This window comes from Sebastes fasciatus, chromosome 17 (assembly GCF_043250625.1).
Source record: "Sebastes fasciatus isolate fSebFas1 chromosome 17, fSebFas1.pri, whole genome shotgun sequence".
NCBI classification, from domain to species: Eukaryota; Metazoa; Chordata; class Actinopteri; order Perciformes; family Sebastidae; genus Sebastes; species Sebastes fasciatus.
This window is the reverse complement of record NC_133811.1, coordinates 6,216,475-6,237,874: the sequence shown is the minus strand read 5'-3', so window position 1 is coordinate 6,237,874 and position 21,400 is coordinate 6,216,475. Positions and strand designations below refer to the sequence as shown.

The following is a 21,400-nucleotide window of genomic DNA, read 5'->3' as shown; positions in this document are numbered from 1 at the left end:
GATGGACTCTGCTGCAGCTCAGGGATTGCTGTTCAGCAGTAATGAGCTGCAATTAAAGGGGACATACTGTATCATGAAAAACTCACTTTTTCAGTGTTTGTGCTCATACATATTGTTATCTGGAGTACCTACCAACCCACAAACTGTGAAATAAGACAACCCAGTTTTTTTGTGGGCTGTCTAGATCAGATAACATGTGATTCAACAAACCATTCAGATATGTCTCCCCTTCCTATGTCACATGCAGGCTCATTAGAATATATATCGCCAACAGCTTGAGAACTACCTTTGCAAAGGTGCACCATATTTTTCTCTCAATCCAATCAGAGCAGACTGGGCTTTTTCAGGAAGGAGGTCTTAAAGAGACAGATGCTAAAACGGAGCGTTTCAGACAGAGGATGAATACAGGTATGTTCAGACAGACAGGATGATAAAAATAATGTTTTGTTTTTTGAACATTAAAGCATGTAAACTGTTCTCGTAGAAACCCGAAATACAAGTATGAACCTGGAAATTAGCATGATATGTCCCCTTTAAAACACTGTTTATATTCACTTATAGTCTAACAAAAAGAAAAACATGTTATGAAAACAGCTTTGTCATATTTATATGCCTGAAAACTTTCATTTTAGATGCATTTGGCACTGAGATCCTGCGTATTTTGGCATTCAAAATAATTGACTTGCTGCCAAATGACCTGTCCTAACCTTAACCATTCAACGTCAATGCCTAACCTTAACTATTCTGGTAAGAGTGGCTGAATGACTACAAATGTGTTACTTGAATGTTGTAATCAATTTAAATGAACAGAAATTCAAGGCAGCCGATTAGACTGCTTTCAGGGTTTGATTAGGCATTATCAGTCGCTATAAGCCCAATAGATGTGGGTCAATAGGGGCCTGCTACACACACTAGTTGATTTTATCATCTATTCACATGGTAGATCACCGAAAGAAGGTACAAAAGAACACGACAGCGACACAAAACACAGCGTTTTCTTCCAGGAGGCCAGAGTTCACATCCCGTGTGAAACCAACAATGTGTAGTTTAAGTTTCACTTTCACTTTTACAACATAGTAGGCATAGTAGGCCACTAATGACCCACATCTATGGTGCTTATAGTGACGGATAACGCCTGATAACAGTTGAATCGGGTGCTCAAGGACAAGCGGCTATAGCTAATTGATGGATGGAGACATTTACTGAATGCATGGTTGAGTGTGGATTTACCGGTATCTCATTCAAATACAACAAGATGGGGCTAATGGAACTCAGGGACAAACCCAGAAGCCCACATGTAGCCCAGGTGCCATCTAGGCTGCTAGCTGCAACCTAGGCTGCTACAAACAACAACAAACACAAGGCTTTCATCCAGGAGACCTGTGTTCGCGTCCTGTTTGTCACGTTACAATCAGCTGTTCGTTCATGTCCCATGTTCACAACGTTCAGTGTCATTTTCACTGTACAAAGTTGTAGTTTTAAGCCCAACCACGTCGTTTTTAACTAAACCTGACTATAGTGGTTTTGTTGCGTTGTTGTGGTTGTTACGTTACGTAGTAATGTTGTTATGTTGTTACATTATTATTTGAACACAAACCATGATCTTTTTTTTAACCTTAACCAAGTAGACTTGTTGCCTAAGCCTAACTAATAAGTTCATAACGTTAACCACGTGGCATTGCATTTCAGCAAGCATGATACGAGGCTGATATGAAACATACTTTTGGTTCAGAAACGTCACCATTCAACGTGTTCGTGGTTTGCAGAAACGTACAATGCCAACATTTTTTCTGGTGACTGGGTTGGTTGGCCCCATGTGTAGCTTCAAGAATTTCATAAGGCTGATGCTGGGGCCCAATGTATAAGCTCACATGTGGCTCAGTTATTCCCCTACTACTGTAGGCTGCAGATGGTGGGGACCACATGGGTCTTATATAAATAACCCAACTGGGCCCCTTCGAGCCCGCATGAATCCCTTTGGGGCAAACACAGGTGGGACCACCACGGAACCTGCTGATAAACTCGATGGGGACCCATATTTCAGCCTTGTGGGGCCCACACACAACTACTGGCTGAGACTGATAGTTTGGTGGTCTACATTAAATATTTTGTATCCATTTTGATTTGTTGAGCTTCACTTGCAGGTACACAGGCTGACCCACTTGCATGAAAAGAAGAAAAATAAGAATATGAGAATAAAAATGTAAATAAATGTGAATTCAATATTTTTAATAATATTTAAATATTATTTCATCGTATTTAAATGCATTTCATATTATTTCAATTTAATTGAAATAATATTGCAATAAATAATATACTAAATAATAATTTAATAATAATTTCATCAAAACCCTCCCGGATTTCTTTGAACGTTTCTTTTGAAAGTTGGAGTTTCCTGCCCTGTCGGCATGTACCAGGCCTACTGTAGAAACAGCCAACCGCTGTCAAAAAAACGTTGGAGTTTGTAATATGGGCGAGGCTTATGTTGTTCGGTTCCTGCCCGTGATTCATCTCTCTGATTCCCCGTAGCGATCAGTCGGAGCGCCACAATTGTCAGTTTCGTTCGTTTGTTTTCGTGGATCACGTTACCGCAGTTTCACAAGCGTGTCGGAGAACTACGGTGGCCTTCAGGTAACGTAAAAACATGAAAGGTTCTCTCTAGCCAGTGTTGGGTTTGTCCGTTCTGGGCTGCTGTAGAAACTTGGCGGACTCCGTGAAGAGGACCCGCTCCCCATGTAAATATGGAGGGGTCATTCTAATGCCAAATTCACACCAGAGCAGCGGCGAGCTGCCATGCAATGTCTATGAAAAATTGCAGCGGGCGCCCCCCTAGCTCAGCGAGCTGCAGCCATTTGTTTCTGCGGCAAAGTGCGGCCAAACAAAAATTGGAAAAAGTTTAACTTTTAGCAGCAAAGTGCAGCTAGAGAAGACCCACAGCCAATCAGTAAACAGATCCTATGACTCCTGTGACATGTTGACCTGTGTTACAAAGAATTTCTTCCCGCCTGAAACACATGAATACGCCTCCCGGCTGCAGACTAATTTAATTACTGCGGCGAGCTGCATTTCACCGCCGCCTGGCGTGAATTTGCCGCAAGGTAACAAAAACACAATGATTCTTAGTGTCAGGTGATTATACACTAATGTAAACATAGTTATGAATACTATATTTGATTTATGCTCATAGATCCCCCGAAATGCTACAAATTGGTCCTTTACAGCTGCAGTGGCATGTGCCTCTGTGTCCTTCGGTGCTCCTATTGGCATCTGCAAGATTTCATAGACTGGAGGAAAACAACCAATCAGAGTAAGGCTGGAGACTGTCGTCTCTGAGCAGCTGTCAATCATTCACAAACTCTGTTCAAACGATCAAATATCAAATAGGAATCAATATTATGTTACGGTGATGCCTATTTCTCTCTCAAATGTTTTCAGAAACATTTTGTAGTGCACGGTTTAGCTGTAAAATGAGAAAGTTTGTGACCCGGCAGCCATGTTGAGAACAGTTCAAGGCCTATATAAAGGAGGCTGGGTCACGCGTCTCCAGGGGTACAACACTTGCGCATTAAAATCTCACCTGCATTCGCCGAAATTGAGCCAATCGCAACGCACGACCGCAGCTCCTGTTACACTATGCATGTGTTATACCCCATACCCCAAGACCCATGTCTGCCTGTGACCCAGCCTCCTTTTCATAGGCCTTGGAACAGTTGAGGAAATATCAAGCACCGCCCACCAGCCTAAGCACAGCCAATAGGAGCGCTCTCTCTCTGAAATGAACTGTGATTGGTCAAAGTCTCCCGTCACGGGTTAGATTTTCTAAAGCCTGAAAACAGAGCCATGAGGAGGTGCAGAAGTCTAGTTATCTCTCAGAACACTTGAATTACAATATGCTGAAAGATTATTATGGAATTTTTGCACAATGATGCCAAAATATTTCTGCCTACTGAAGCTTTAATCAATATATCAATCAAAATAATAAAAAGTAATAATAAAATGATGAGAATAAAAATATATAAATGTGAACAAATATGAATTAAATATTATTTTATTGCATTTAAATGCATTTCATATCATTTAAATTTAATTTAAATATCACAATAAATAACATAGCTTTGCACTTAATAATAATAATAATATCATAATCACCAAAATCACCAAAATCCTCCCTCCTGTATTTCCATGACCACACACACACACACACACACACACACACAGTAAGTTGTAGCATGTTTTCCTGCCCTGTCTGCATGTAGCAGGCCTATACTGTCAGAAACAACCAACCGCCATCGAAAAAGAAGAAGGAAAAAAAAGAAAAACTTGGGAGTTAGTAATAAGGGCGAGGCTTATGTTGTTCGGTTCCTGTCTGTGATTCGTCTCTCTCTGAATCCCCGTAGCGAGCAGTCGGAGCGCTACAATTGTCACTTTCGTTATAGCCGCTTTTTAAAAGGTTTGTTTTCGGGCTCCATGTTGAAGTTTTTTCTGGGCGTCCAGAGAGAGCTCAGACTCCCGCAGCCGCACAGACACTGTTACAGCCCAGACTGCACTCACACACAGAGAGATACGGTGCACACACACACAGACACACGCAGCAGCAACCCAGCTCGCCTGATTTGCACCAGCGCGGCGGGTCATTTCAGGTTAAACCCTGGCGCTCTGGCGCTGTGTCCCGCTCACTGGAGCCGACGGAGATCATCACTGGTTCCACTGGAGGAGGAATGCACAGGCACTGGGACTCCCAATAATATTTGGATAGGAGCTTCGTCTTGCATATGCGGTATGTTTCATATTTTTTGGGGGTATTTTTGACAGCAGTCTAGCCAATGACAGTCTCTCCAAAAAAAAACAAAAAAACGGGTGGGCTTGTGACAGTGTTACAAGCTACATGGCCGCCTCCTAAGTCATTTTAGGACAAGTCATATTAACATCACCACCAATGTGTTATTTTTGAAGGAAAAAATATTTGCCGAACTCCATTGGAAATATGTGCAATTCAATGCTGCCTTGCTAATAGGCAGACGGTTCGCACCTGGGTGAACATGTTTCACACCTTTCTGGATTCACTTGAGTCTCAATGACAATTCGGGGTACAATTTATCCAGCAAGCTGCACTTAAATACTGTGATAATTCAACTTTATAATATGTTAACACTGCTCCTTTACAGCAACGATTGGTGTGTTTTTCTCGGAATGAGATAGTAGGAATAATAAGAAATGATCGAAAAGTTTATTTTTACATTACATTACATACATTTAGATTACATTTCTGGTGTGTTTAATGACGCCGAATTGAACACTGGAAAGTAATAGTTCAGAAACATGCTTATGAGTTGTTTTATTGGGTTGTTAATTTTCACAAGAAGCGAGAGCGCATTAAATTGTCACATATTTGGGTCGAGGTTCTGAGAGCAGCTCGTATCCGGGCTAGCTTTTTATGAAGACTTGGTTTAGTTGTCGTTTCCCCTCAAAGCCCAGGGCATCCTACCAGTTTATGATACTTCTCTGTGCCTGGAATATGTCAGATATATATATTTCAGCCCCCACTGTGTCTGATGTAACCTTTGCTTTCGTGTTGGCAACTTCACTTGAAGGACTCGATCAACATCTGGCAATGCAGGATAAGCAATACTTTCCCGCCGTGCATTTAGTGACCTTAAAGGTTGGACTCCTGAACACCAGCCTACAGTTCAGTGTATCATTAACATTGTACAAACTGTTTGCCAATGCTTCATTTGACTACATGGGTGTAATCTTTGAGTGTAAAGTTAACCAGGCCTATTTACAAATCATTATAAACTGTCCTTTTTTGCCTGGCTGTAGTTTTGCAGTACGATAGGTGACATGTTACCATATAAGCATAAAATGATGCCTTCAAAGGCTGTCAGAAAATACAAGTGTACTTGCGCATGAACGAACCAGCAAGGTGACTGGGAGTTTTTTTCTGTCTCTCTCTCTGCATGTCGAGATGTGAGGTTTAGGGGATTGATAGCATTGAAATGATGACTTCAGCTAGTGTTATTAGTAATATTTATAATATGTATAAAAGCACATAGTTCTCTTCAGTGCCAAAAACAGACAAATGACTGGAAATATTAATATTTATTACATGTAAAACTGATGATTTACATTGATTTAATTGTGAGTGATTATTATAACCTTACAATCAAGTATCATACCATGTGTTCATTTTAAGTAAATATTGCATTCAAATTATGTGAATGATTATTTTTCCAAGATCTATTTTGACATTTTTATATATTTTTTGATTCACAGTGTCTATTTATCTCTACACATTCAAAGCCTAAATACATGATGCATTGTTGACTTGTCATTTTTATATTCTCAATGCGTGACAAGTCATATTTAAGCTGCATCGTGCAAAAAGGGAGTTTCCAAGGAGCTACTGAAGGCAGCATCAGTTCTCAGCTGAGGGTATTTAAGGTCGTCCAGCTGCCTGTTCGCCACTGTTTTTTGGGAGCCTGTGTATGGAAGTCTATTGATGTCAAAACAAAGTCAGATTTGGATCAGCCTCGGAGAGCGCACGTTCATGGGTTTGTAAGAGCAGAATTAGATATCAGAATCGTGAGCGTAACAGACAGGGCTGTCGAGGTGAAGGTGATAATGATTGGCTCAACAGTGCAATATGTGTTATTATTGCTTTTTTTTTGTTTTTTGCAAATTACTTTATCCTAATTTTAGTGCTGTAAAAATAAGCTTTGTTAGGATATTATTAGGTATATTGTTGCTTTTTAAATGACAAAGATGACATTTTTAAAACTAATTAAATACTTGGTTATTCTTAGAGCCCCCCTCCAGCCTATTTTGGCATTTCTATGATATTTCATATTTATTTGAGTCATATCCTGACTAAGTTGATTAGCCACATTGTTTGCCAATTGACAAATAACTGACATTTTTGCTCAGTGTTAAAAAAAAAGGAGGTTGGTAAAATGGGAATATGAAGTATGACGTAATAGTAGGAGCTGCAGGTCATACGTCATCCTCCAAGCTCGTTCAGGCGCACTCATGCTCGTTTGTGTCTGAGCAGCAAACCGATAAATCTGTTTATCTGTCAGTTTGTCTTTCTAGTTAGTTAGCTAGTTAGGTGTAGTTAACTTGCCCAACTTGTCGCATCAACTAACTGAGGGTTTTCATTTTATTTCTAATTTCCTCCACCTTAATTTAGTGTGTTTATTTTCACCATGGCGGCATTTGTGCGTGCGGTGAATGGGTGAAATCAACGCAGTGGATTACACAAAATCCCACCGGCAGAATTAACACAACACACTGACGGTCACTCTCACTCGTTCACTTCTTTACCGTCTCCTGCTGGAGATAAATTAACGGAAAGCAGACCGATACCGGAGGTTTGCGGGCCTCAAACACGTCCAAACGATGGTGAGTGCACAACTTTCAGCTCAAGAGAAAACCAGAGTAAAGTCCCGTCTCAGTGCAGCCCGGTGCGGTGTCGGTGCTGGAGCTGAGGCGAGAGCTGCCGGTGCTGGTGGGCGGTGCACCTCCAAAACGTCCCGAAACTGCATTTCAAATGGTGGACCTTGGCACACATGTCTATCTGGTACGCTGTGGCCGGCGTGCGGTGGTGCGGCTCCTCGGTGCAGCAGCCAGACGGCCGCCTCACCAGGAGGAGGAGGTAAAAGAGAGAGAGTGAGTGAGAGAGGGTCGGCGTGTTGCGCTAATTCTTGTCTCATTTGTCTGATGAACAGTAAATTAATCTAAACTGGTTTCATCTAAACTGGGTTGAAAATGACGCAATTTGGCTGCCATGGTAATAAATTACGTCTGACTATTAACCACACACCCATTCTCTGTTTGAGAAAGAAGGTCGACCAAAAAACAGGAAGTAAAACTGGCTGGAGGGGGGCTTTAGCTGCAGAACACAGAAGGGCAGTGAGGCGCAGCAGGGTTTTTTCAGTTAGGACGCTTTAGTTGCGTCTGGTTGCTATGATACAGAATATCAAAATGTCGGCACAAGGTAGAGTAGCTGCTCTGGATGAAGGGTAAACTGAAGCACGTAGGGAGAAAAGCGAACCTGCTGCTGCATGTGTATTAATTTTTCCTCCGTTGTTGTTGTTCAGTACTTGTAGCCTACATGCAGGATGTGATGGTTGGAGTTTTACCCAAAGTTAAACATTTTTCAACTCTGCAACCAGAAAAAATATCATATGTGCACCGCTCAGCAAAGAATAGATGTGGTGCTCCCATTGTAAAGAATAAAAAAAAAAAATGTGAACATAGCGGTTGTGGCTGTTGCTTGCCATCCCCATGTGGTTGGCTTGTCAATATCGCGTTGTTACAATATTGCGGTTATTGCGACAGCTCTGCTCATTCTCACTTTTGGCCATCTGAATCCCAAAGTGCCAACTCGAACTGAGAACAGAGCGTCACCAGTTCAATTTGACCTCTTTTAACCACCACATGGAAACGAACAGCAATATTTGGTGTCATTATCTTAAAAATCAAAATGCGTTGACACTAAAGGACAAAAATATTATTCAATTTGTTGGCAAATGATCGTTTTTAATCCATTATGGCAGTTATTTTAAATTAAAATTTCAAATTAATCTAAAAGTACTTTACTTACCTGCCTACTAGCTATATAATAATAATAATAATAATAACAATAACAACATTATTTATATTTTAATTGTCGATTATTTTCTCGATTAATCGATTGGTTGTTTGATCTATAAAATGGCAGAAAATGGTGAAAAATGTCAATCAGTGTCAAGCCCAAGATGTCTTGTTTTGTCCACAACTCAAGTTTACTCTCACAGAGGAGAAAATAAACTAGAAAATATTCACATTTAAGAAGCTGGAATCAGAGAATTTTAATTTAGTTTTTAAAAAATGATTCAAACCGATTATCAAAATAGTTGCCTATTAATTGAATAGTTGTCAACTAATTGATTAATCGTTGCAGCTCTAATATGTTTATTTCGTATAGCACCTTTCATAGAACACGATTCAAAAACTGCTTTACAATGATACAAAATAATAAAAAAATAAAGCCATAAAACAGTTAAAGCAATAAAAACAATCAATCAAACAGATGTAAAAAGCACAAAACACAAAGTGACACAATCATAGCTTCATGTTAACGTCTATTCGTAATGTGATTTCTGAACCAGATTTAGGGTTTTATTATTTACACTTTTTCTGTTTCTGCCAGAGAATATTATTGGAACCATTATGAGAGGAACATTTATGAATGAGGCTCATTGTTTCTGCCCTCAGAAATCTAGTAAGCCTGATATGTGTGGTTGGGTTTACTGTGATCTGATCCGATTCCACGTGGGACTCAAAAAACTAATGGTTCAAACAAATACTACTATTAATAATAATAACTGCTGTCAAAGTTAACGCAATAATAATGTGTTAATGCAAATTCTTTTTAACGACACCAATTTCTTTAATGCATTAATGCAACTTGCGGTTTTTGTTGTCAACCATGTCATACCAGCTTGTCGGGAAGCAGGTTAAATAACGCTCCAAACTTACGCTAAATTTTGGCGAGGAAAAATTGGCATGACCATTTTCAAAGGGGTCCCTTTACCTCTGACCTCAAGATATGTGAATGAAAATGGGTTCTATGGGTACCCACGAGTCTCCCCTTTACAGACATGCCCACTGTATGATAATCACATGCAGTTTGGGGCAAGTCATAGTCAAGTCAGCACACTGACACACTGACAGCTGTTGTTGCATGTTGGACTGCAGTTTGCCTTGTTATGATTTGAGCATATTTCTTTTGCTAAATGCAGTACCTGTGAGGGTTTCTGGACAATATTTGTCATTGTTTTGTGTTGTTAATTGATTTCCAATAATAAATATATACATACATTTGCATAAAGCAGCATATTTGCCCACTCCCATGTTGATAAGAGTATTAAATAATTGACAAATCTCACTTTAAGGTACATTTTGAACAGATAGAAATGTGTGATTAATTTGCAATTAATCGCGATCAAGTATGGACAATAATGCGATTAATCACAATTAAATATTTAAATCGATTGACAGCCCTAAATAAAAATAATAATTATTAGAAATGGACACTTCACGTTGCTGGCTGATGTTTTTACATAATTATTCTCATTTTCACAGAAAAACATTAAAATTATGGTTTGATTTTTGCGGGGATCTGTACCAAACAAAGATGTTTTCTTAAGCCTGTAGAGTATGATTTGTAGGTTAGGACACCTCTGCAGCACGAAAATATTTAATTGAAATGATATTTTGATCCACATTTCACCTTTAGCAAATATTACACCTCCTGCGGTTTTGCAGCACGCCATATTACGATTTTGATAACATTTTGATTAAAGGGACTCTATGTAAGATTCAGAAATTGCTTGTCAACAGCAACACCTGTGGCTGTTAAGTCAACGAAAGTCAGCGTCCTGTTGCTCGCGCTTGTGCTCGCTCTAAATAGATACGAACGAGCATCGGTCAAAACAGTGAGGCGACACACGTCAGCTAAAACCACAATAGCACTCTATATTTCACCTGCTTGGCAGTAATGTTAGCTGACCAGACGAAGGTCTCTCCATGAATCACTGCTGATACTGTGTTTCCTGCTTCAGACTCCCGACAGCGGTCAGAGGGAACGGGAGACACCGGAGGTTTGGTCAGAGACGATAGCGTTTCTTGCTGCGGAGCCCCGTCTCTTCACAAGACACGGGAAACCTCTGTTGGTCTGGAGGAGCTGCAGCATTTATTTCTGCACAAACGTCCATTGTACATTCTCTAGATATTCTCAGAGCTAAACTAACTCTTCTGCAGTGTGGAGTGGGCGCACGCATGCACGTGAGAGGTCTAGCGAGTGAGAACGAGCGCGGTGTGTGAGTGAAGGCAAGCAGAGGAGCAGAGACTCTGGTCCTGGAGACCAAAGCTACGGTCTCCCCTGTGTCTTCTGGTCGTGGTCGGGGGGCTTAAGCAGGAAGAGTGGACACTGATTTGCAAGACGGGCTTCGCTAGATAGAACTTTGCGGTTTTGGTGCTTCCGTGTAGCTTGTGTTGGAAGCTGTTTAGACGCCGACCTGCAATGATTGTAAGAGTGTAAGTGTAAGAAGTTACAAACAGTACCTTATTTGTGCAGCCCTACTTGCTAGTCAGAAATGGAAATGGTAAGCGACCTGTTGCTATACCTCAATTACTAAGAATCCAAAGCACTTGGAGAAAATTGAGAGAGCAGACTCAGAAACGAGAATTTTTCTGCTCATACGAATCGGTGCCTACATGTGCGCTGATGTGTGTTGACTTGCAGACTTGGTAACAAACTCAGAATTAGTTTTGTCGTCAGTGTACTTTAATGCTTATGTGGACAGCTTCAACTCACAGAGCAGGCTCCTGTTTGCAACAGTGCAGCGTACAGTGTATATATACATATATATTACTGCAAGTTGCACACAGCAGTTTTTTTTACAAGCATGTAATTTGTGTACATGCAGTAAAATGTGAGTATTGAATGTTCAATACAATTACCACTTTGATGTGTTTGTTGGAACTTGTTGGGCTGCTAGATAGACGCCCCACCCCGATGATGACAGCTGTGAAAACAAGTCTGGACTCCTAATAGGGGAAAAGCAGTGACATCAGAACATATTAGAGTAGGTGAGGAGGCACGAGTTCAACGTGTTGATTCCCCAAAGACTGGGGTGACAGGAGATTTTATCAGGGTCGCCAAATACATTTCTCAGAATTTCTCTGCAGTGCACCTTTGAGCCAGATGTGAGAGCCTGAATGTTCCTATTGTTCTGATAATTGTAGCCTACTTATAACATTACATTGAATGTGAAAGGCTAGCGTACATTCAGTTTGTTTTACTGATGAGAGGAAAAAAACGAGAGCCTGTTAACTCCGCCTTAGGGCTGCAGCTTATTTTCATTGTCGATTAATCTGTTGATTATTTTCTCGATTAATCGACTAGTTGTTTGATCTATAAAATGGTGAAAAATGTTGATCAGTGTTTCCCAAAGTCCAAGATGACGTCCTCAGATGTCTTGTTTTGTCCACAACTCAAAGATATTCAGTTTACTGTCATAGAGGAGGAAAGAAACCAGAAAATATTCACATTTAAGAAGCTGGAATCAGAGAATTTAGACTTTTTTTTTCTTTAAAAAAATACTCAAACCAATTAATCAATTATCAAATTGGTTGGCGATTAATTTAATAGTTGATAATAAATCAATTAATCGTTGCAGCTATAAGAAGAACCGTCACAATTTTATCTTTGCTTGAAAAATGAGTTAACAAATAATCGCTAACCAAAATAGTTTCCATTTACTTTTCAAATTATTTTTGAACAATTGAGTAATTGGTGCAGCTCTCTGCAGTCAATTATCAACATAGCTGGCGATCAATTTAATAGTTGACAACTAATGAATTAATCAATTAATCGTTGCAGCCCTACCACAGTGATCCATAAAGATTTGAATGACTTCTTGGCACATAATAACAACATAACAGACAATGCAGTGAATTTACACCATTAGGTGTGTCCCCTCTATTTCAAGTTATATAGAAGTAAGTTATATAATAATTCACCCCATGTACAGTTGTCATGACAGAGGAAATTAGCTATAGAGACCAAAACCGTGTTTTATACCAGGCTGTAAACATGTTTATTTCTGCTGTAGAGTTGGGCCTTTTAACATGGAGGTCTGTGGGGATTGACTCCCTTTTAGAGCCTCAAGTGGCCGTTTGAAGAACTGCAGTTTTTGGCTTCACTGCTCAGAGTGATGTGGACTAAAGGACCGGTTCCAACCAGACCATAAAAGTGGACTTGTAGCACAAGCAGATGATTAATGGCATACAGTACGTAGGGAGGTTGTTACCTGATTGTCCTCATGCATTCAAATAAAAGCCGCAGCTTTTTGTAGGCATTTGTAACGTCATGTTGTAGGATATAATTAAGTAGTAGAATTAGAAGTATTATGATACAAAGCACAACCAAAGCCAGTACTCCAGTACTGCTGTAGTTTATAAAGCCGTTGGCTATGGAAGTTGGCAAGTGTGTGTTTGCAGACATGCTCGTAGTTGTACCGGGCTGCTTTATTGTTCTTATGGAAGATACATTCCTAAGTGAAAATGGTCTGGTATGAATTTATCTGATCTGGTTGTCTTGTTACACTAACTTACAGTATTGCATTGGGACGAATTCTATGGCACCAAATTGTGTTGTGCTGAGGGGGGGCAAACATTTTGTAACTGACATCAGAGAGGCCCTTAAATGCGAGCACCCGGGCAGTCATTTAAATACTGATACAGTTTTTGAGGTACAAGGGCGTAGGTATTTACTAGAGCGAAACTCCGTTGTCCGAGTGCAAGTGAATGCAGCAATTCATGTCGCTCCATTTTTCTATTCTCGGTTTCTCTCTTGGTCCCGGCTGCACATAACGACTTTTTTCTTGCTAAATATGTGTGTAGGGTTCACAACTTCCACTAGTAGAAATACAGAACGTCTGCAGATGGATAGTATTGTATATCAGACATAGACTTAAAGGTCCCATATTGTGTTAATTTTCAGGTTCATACTTGTATTTTGTGTTTCTACTAGAACATGTTTACATGCTGCAATGTTAAAAAAAACCTTTATTTTCCTCATACTGTCGGCCTGAATAGGCCTGTATTTACCCTCTGTCTAAAACGCTACGTTTTAGTGCATTTCGACAGAATTGCGACGAAATTGCAACAGAATTGCGTTGCTAGGCAACAGCTCGAGTCCATGTGTACTTCCTGTCAGCTGATGTCATTCACATACACTGCAACCAGGAATAAAGTGGGACACATTTAGAATATTTACGTTTAAATCCGTGTAAAGGGTCTAAATATTGTATATTTGTGACATCACAAATGGACAGAAATCCTGACAGTTTGTTTCAAATACAGAGTTTCTGAATACGGGCTGTGTGTATTTCCCTGTGGACTGAGTGTTTCGATACTTTCACAGTATTTATATAGAACTTAAGCCTGCTTTATAATGAAAAACATGAAAATCTCACTTTTTAAAAATAGGGGACCTTTAAATCGGGTATGCTTGGCTGCTTGGGACTGCGGTGCCGGCGGTCGCTCTGCTGTGGGGTGAGCTGGGCTTGCTTATATATTATAGAAATTATTATTTCTATGTATTATATATTATAGAAATTGCTGAATGGCCATAACTGCTCATTGTAAAAAAAAAAAAAAAATGGCTAGCTAGCTGCCGCTGAATCACTGTATGAGAGGGAACTCGTATCTAACGTCGCCCAACACAACGTCATGTCACATGACTGAAATGAATTTATTACAAAACCAAACATCATAGAATTCAGATTAATTTCTTACAATCATTTTTATTTTATTGCATTACTTAAAATATTTAACAAGAAATAATTTTTATTGGACCTTTTTTAGAATCTATGTAGTGACATATTTCAGCCGCTGGGGGGTTAACTTCCTGTTAAAACTAAAATGCCAATCTAAATTGCAGTTAAGATAATAAAAGAAAAACCAATGGACTGTTACAATTTTACTATAAATAATTAAAGGAAATGTTAATTATCCATACAGTCTGTGCCCTTCTAATAATTAGCGTTAGCTTGCTAATTTTGCTTGCTGGCTGAAATGCTTTAACTGCTGTTACAAGACTTTATAGTGTGATATTACAGCAGTACACAAGATAATGAATCTTAATATTCTGGCTGGTGTAGTTTTAAGAAGAAAGTTATCTTTAGCTAGGTAAGGGTGATTCTTGATATGTTAAGGTAGTTAGCTACACAGTCCTTTTCTATTGCACCTGTACTCACAGCTGATGTGAAATACAAAATACAGAATGTTGCGTGTGGAAAACATGGAATAGATAAATGATTAATGTATGCACAGAGCAAAAAATAAATAAATAAATAAAGAGAAAATAGCATACAATGATTGGAGGTTACAATACATACTCTATAAATAAAATTTATTATTATTATGAAATTAGCATAAAATTGAGGTAAAATATATATATATATATTATACATATTTTTATATATATATATATATATATATATATTGTGAAATGCACTCTATAAATAAAATACATTATTATTATATGAAAATAGTATATAATGATTGAAGGTAAAAAAAAAAAATCATCCATTTAACTGATTTGATATTTTTTTAATGTGATCAGTTATATTTTTGACTCCTGATAATCCTCTTTTTTTCCCCTGCTGCTTACATCACATAGAAATAACAAATACTAACAGCAGAAGTTGCATTAATTTATCTTGCAGTTGCAGCATTCAGTAATGGTCACAAGTTAATTTCTCTCCTCCCAGCAGTGGGTCTTATGAGGAGAGAGTTGGTTTGGGAAATCTACTCCCGCCGTCGCTCAGATAAATGTTTTGAATGGCTGTAATCAACTTCTCATGTATTTTGCACGTGTTGAGCTTTTGTTAGGGAAATGAAATCACATCGGCCGCGAGGGTTCCAGTATCAGGGTGCAGGTAACGTGATCCAGAAGCTCACACCGGCACTCGGCAGGTGGAGTTTAAAGGCAGTTCACTCGGTCATTGAGGCAGGATTACAGTTGGGCGACTGAATCAGGCAAACAGCTCTCAGGTAAACAAGCAGGCAGACAAGTAGGCCAACAGGTAAACAGAAAGGCAGGGCGCCAACATTATGGCAACTTAAAGGGCAATCCTAGGCCTACGATAGTCTTGAAGTAGTAGTAATAGCACCATTCAACCTTTGTGAACGGTTATATAATGTCTACTGTGGCTCTGGAGGAGCTTTGTCAAGGCTGAGAAATTATGACATCGGGGTTATTTCAGTTTGGGCTCGGAGATTGCAAATGTTTTGTTGTAAAAAATACATTACGAGCAGGTGAAGAGAGTTTAAAAGATGTGGACAAGTAATGAAAAGACGCTGTTGAGTTGCATTATGGGACCTGTAGGATACAGATTTTTATGGAGCTTGCCCCATGCTATAGACTAGTACTAAAAAGTCAGTGTGAACAGGAACCAGTTTGACCGCGGTGAAAATGTTATTTTTAATAATCCCAATGTCAACATTATGAATGAAGCTTCGAAGCTTCAAACATTCAGTAGCGGCGACAGCGTGCTCGTGGTGACATTATGACGGGGATTAATTTAATGCTAATAATAATGATTTAATACATTAATGGGATTGGATGTTCACAATCGCTCTGACCAATCGTCGATTTCCGAGAGATCATCGTCTTTCGGCCCAACCCTAGAAAGCATCCTAAGAAAAGTATTTAATGTGGATTGGTCGTGCTTTACCAGTACCCTGTCCATTTAATATAGGGTCTCTACCGGCACCAAGACGAATCCAATATGTCTAGTTGATGCATCTCTACAAAATAAATTCAGTCCAGTTGACTTGGCTGCCTCATGAGAAAGCATTACTTTTATTAATCAGGATATAATCCCAGCCGTGAGGCCTTGCTAGAAACAGATGGGTGTACTGTGAATATGATGTGATGATATGAAGTGATTTGAGTAGCTCAATATCAACCTTTCTGCAGGTCTAGAACACTGTGCTATCTTTGTTTTACCTGATACTTCATATGGTTCAGATACATGTGGACCACATATACACATACCCTGCCTGTCTACATCTGGGGGTTCATCTCTCAGTTTGTATTTTACAACATAGACTCTCTATTTGAAATACCAAACCTCTGCTCTTTTTTTTTTTTATCTACATTAAAGACCGAACTCTGAGCTCGACGTTACGCCCCGAGGACGTGTGATTTACACATCTTTCAAACACAACTGAAACCTCATCCCCGTGAACTCGCATTCAACTGATGACTTGTTATGGATCTGATTATTTCAGGCAGTTCTGTTGTTTGGATTCTACTAGGATCATGCTTCAGTTTGATGTTTATGCTAACCTTCTTCCACCTTCTGCAACATCCTCTGCAGTTACTAGAAGTTTGACCAACAATCTGTGTCCGGATAGCTGCAATAAAGTGTTCTTTTACTGAAAATGTCTGCAGTAGCTGTCGGTGTTGCCACTACCATGTCCAGAAATGCTTGCACCAGACACAGCCTGTTGCAGCTGTTTGTAAGTTCAAACTTGGCCTGGTTATATAGCGGTGTAAATCACAAGTTTGATCACAAAACGATATTACATCAATTCTTTGGACAACAATATGATATTTGCAGATGTCACAAGTCCGCCACGATACGATTTCAATTTGATTCAATTCAGGGGCCTGTGATCGATATGAGATGATATCATATGAACATTTATTACAGTCAGTTACATTTACATCATCTCACAAAAAGCAACTAAAATATGATTTGACAGTTGTATTACTGCCATCTTCCAGACATTTGAATGAAAAATAATCTTTTCTTTTAAATGTTTATCATGGTTTTTCAAAATAAGATTTACCCATAACAAAATTAAAACCGGTTGCAGCACACAAAGTTGTTCCTATGTAGAGATTAGTATTCACACCCAGTAACTGCCAGGTGAAACTGCTGGCGTTGAAACCAGGATTATTATAGTAACTTAAAACTGAAACTAAAACGAAAATAATCAGTGAAACATATGGTTAAAAAAAGAAAATAATAAAAATCAAATAACAATGAACATAAATTAATTTCAGTTTTAATTTTTTTAGCTTTAATATATCACTGCTAGAAAAAAGGAGACAGTATGGATTTCCGTCAACTCTCGTGACATTGAACCACAGAAACTGAATAGACTTGACGCTCCAGGAGACGGCGCTATGCCGCAATTAGTTCACTATAAGGTAGCGTGAAAATAAAATATCAAATATTAAACGTTATGGCCATTCCTACACAGTTCTCCAATAATTTGAATGTATATGTAGCTACATACTTCTGAGACATTATACCTGGCCCTTACAAAACCAAACTAAAACTAAATACATAAAAACTAAACCTTTCTGAAAAACTGAAACTAAACTAAAACTAACAAACGCACTCTGAAAACTAATTAAAACTAAAACTAAAATGAAAAGTGAAATCTAAAATAAAATAAAAACTAATTGAATATTCAAAACTATTATAACCTTGGTTGAAACAGCTATTTCTGATATATGACCTGCTAAGATTGAAGAGTAAAAGAGAATACAGAATATGGCCATCTGATCTGACTTATTTAAAGGTCCCATATTGTGCTAATTTTCAGGTTCATACTTGTATTTTGTGTTTCTAATAGAACATGTTTACATGCTGTAATGTTAAAAAAAAGTTTATTTTCCTCATGCTGTCTGTCTGAATATACCTGTATTCACCCTCTGTCTGAAACACTCCGTTTTAGTGCATTTCAACAGAATTGCAACGGAATTGCATTGCTATAGTTAACAGCTTGGGTCCATGTTTACTTCCTGTCAGCTGATGTTATTTACATACACTGGAGCAGGAAATAAACTGGGAAACATTTTGAAAGTTTACGTTTAAAACCGTGTAATGGTCAAAATGTTGTATATTTGTGACATCACAAATGGACAGACATCCTGACGGCTTGTTTCAAACGCACAATTTCTGAATACGGGCTGTGTGTATTTCTCCGTATATTGAGCGTTTTGATAGTTTAACAGTATTTTATATCACTTAACCTGCTCTATAATGTAGAAGACCTGAAAATCTCACTTTTTACAATATGGGACCTTAAACTATATATATTCTTAAATTACTTGTTGATAATAGCCCCATTTATTTGGGAGGGTAGGGTCATTTTAAAATCGCCTGCGCTGGTCAGTGACTTTATTTTTTTTGTTTGTAATTTTTCATCCCAGCCCCAGTGAGAATTACAGACGTTATTATCTCCTGTTTTTCTGTGAACTGGCTGGTCCTCTTGTAATTTCCTGTCCTTGTATTTTAAAGTGGATCCCCGTGAAGAGCTGCTTGTGCTTCAACTTCTCTCCTTTTTTTTTAATCCAGTGTGAAATTTGAGTCTTGTGTGAAAATGGAGTAAGTCAAGTCAAGTTTTTGCTAATCTGATCGATGCTTACACCAATATACGGTCCTATTCGGCAACCGATATGACAACAGAAATAATTAGTGCCATCAGGAGCGCAAGACCCACGTGAAGCTCATCAAATGGGCTGTCGTAATGTCAGCTACAGGTGCATACTGCTATTCTCTTTAGCATGCATTTGTTTACATTTTGGCAAACTAGCACCATTAAAATTATGCTGAATTGGCGACTAACAGTTCCTGTTTGTAGTGTACTCATGGATGTAGAGACAACTATCGCTGGATTACAATGATACTGAAGAAAACCTTAAAAATACGATGAGTTCAGGGCAAGTTTTGAAGCATCTTTCTAAGCAGATTTATGTTAGTTATTCACAATGAGCATCAAAGATAATGATATCATCTGGAAGTGTATAAATCACTGAATGATATCAATATTATGGGTGTTAGAAAATATTGAATATTGAATATTACGTTTTGTGATACTGTAACGATTCTCAAAACCACTGTATTGGTTTTTCATTAACAGTTTGCATGCAAAGATGAACTCAATCAATACTTTATTTCATTTGCAAAGAGATGCACTCTCTCACGTCTCTTTTACGCCACCCTGGGGACGTCTTTTTCTTTCTCTTTTGGCTTTGCCCTGCTGAACGTCCATCTCTATTACAGACCATATCCTGTAATTTCCCAATGGTCGAAATATTTCATCCCCCACCTCCCCCCTGTCATGTTAATCATGTCCGAATGGGGATAATGTTAGACCATATGTCTAAATAATGTGCATTAGGTTGCGTATACCAATAATTTATTTTCCTCATCAATCCATACGGGATAAATTTGCCAAACTTGGAACATTTTACTCATGAGAGATTTTCTGATTTGTGGTTTTGTCCTCACTGCTTTGAAGTCGGCTGCACTCAGTTGGAAAAAACAGACCATGCATGAAGGCCATAAAGAAAAACGGCTTCCCAAAATATTTAGAGCCCAATTGCACCATCGTGGTTCGATAATGATCAAGGGTCATTTGTGCTTTTTTTGGACTGGAAAACAAATTCAAAATCGAGCAGTATTTGCCCCTGTGGAGACATTGACTGAATGGACGTTTTAATCATTCAATTCTTCAATTCTTCTTCTTTTGGGCCCAAAACTATTCCAAATGTAAGTGCAGAGAAATAACTTGCTCTGTGTTACTCAACCGTAGATCAAAAAAGAAGAAGAAAAAACTTTAGTATAACAGCTGATTCCAAACTTTTGGACGGTAGTGTACGTCAACAAGAAAGTACTTCAGTAGCACGTCGTCCCGCTGCTTCAGTGTGGTAAATGTGAAAGTGACGAGGAGGCAGAACTCAGGACCAACTGTGGCTAGTGGTGTAATGTTTGGCTGGCTGCACATACTGTACTCTGCAGCTGTCAGAAACAACTTTGACTTGTCTCTGGTGTGTTGCTGTCCAAATTTTGCAATACACTCGTTCATTCATTAATTTCTCTTCTGACTGAGTTACCTCAGCAGTTGAGGATGAACGCATTTTAGTTTATTCACCAGCAGAGGATTTACTGCTCTCCTTAAAGGACCAGTGTGTAGCATTTCAGGGGATCTATTGGCAAAAATGGAATATAATATTAATAATAAATATGTAGAAGGCAGGTTAAACGCGCTTCAGCTTCCTCACAAGGAATGGTAGGCCTGTCCGGTGCTCACATAGTAGGGCAATCTTGTAACAGGAGAGACTTCAGAGAGCAGTTCCAAAGCATACTGGAGCACACGGATTTGAGGCAGTAAACTTTATTAAACACTAACGTTTCGACGTCAACTGCGACTCTGACGAAGACGCGGTTGGCATCGAAACGTTACTATTTAATAAAGTTTACTGCCTCATATCCGTGTTCTCCAGAATGCTTTGGAACTGCTCTCTGAAGTCTCTCCTATTAATAAATATGTGTTCTTTAGTGTATAATCACCTGGAAATAAGAATAGTGTTTTTTTTGTTACCTTAGAATGAGCCGTTTGTATCTACAAATGGAGCCGCCATGTTTCTACAGTAACCCAGAACGGATAAACCAAACACTGGCTCTAGAGAGGGACATTGGCGTTTTCACATCTGCCACCGTCGTTTCCCTTCACGCCTCACACACGGGAGAAGTTTCACTTGGCTGCAACCTCACCGCTAGATGCCGCCAAATCCTACACACTGCACCTTTAATTTACCTTCAACATCTGATCACCGGTAATGGAAGATGGGAGCAACGATTAAATGTATTCTCTTCATTACTGGTAGCAGACTTTGACTTGACTTGAAAGCATGTAATCATCATCACTTTGTCATATTTTTTAGTTTTTCTGATGAGCCACTAATAGGACTACAGAACCTGAAACCCGGATTAAGTGTTTACATGTCTCGTTATCCTGCTTTCTACCGGCGTTCTTGAAC

The 21,400-nt window shown here is 39.0% G+C and overlaps 1 protein-coding gene across 5 annotated transcripts in view; it reads left to right on the top strand.

The window, feature by feature from the left end:
* The first annotated feature begins 4,375 nt into the window (after positions 1-4,375).
* The window catches only part of thrb (thyroid hormone receptor beta), a 134,848-nt gene continuing 117,823 nt past the window's right edge, over positions 4,376-21,400 (top strand). For 3 of the 5 annotated variants that reach the window (XM_074614158.1, XM_074614157.1, XM_074614151.1), the window contains exon 1: positions 4,376-4,777. The gene's annotated coding sequence lies outside the window, so the exon portion shown is untranslated. Of the gene's footprint in view, positions 4,778-6,480; positions 6,552-21,400 lie in introns of those variants that run through there. The other 2 variants (XM_074614160.1, XM_074614154.1) reach the window with 2 other exon arrangements.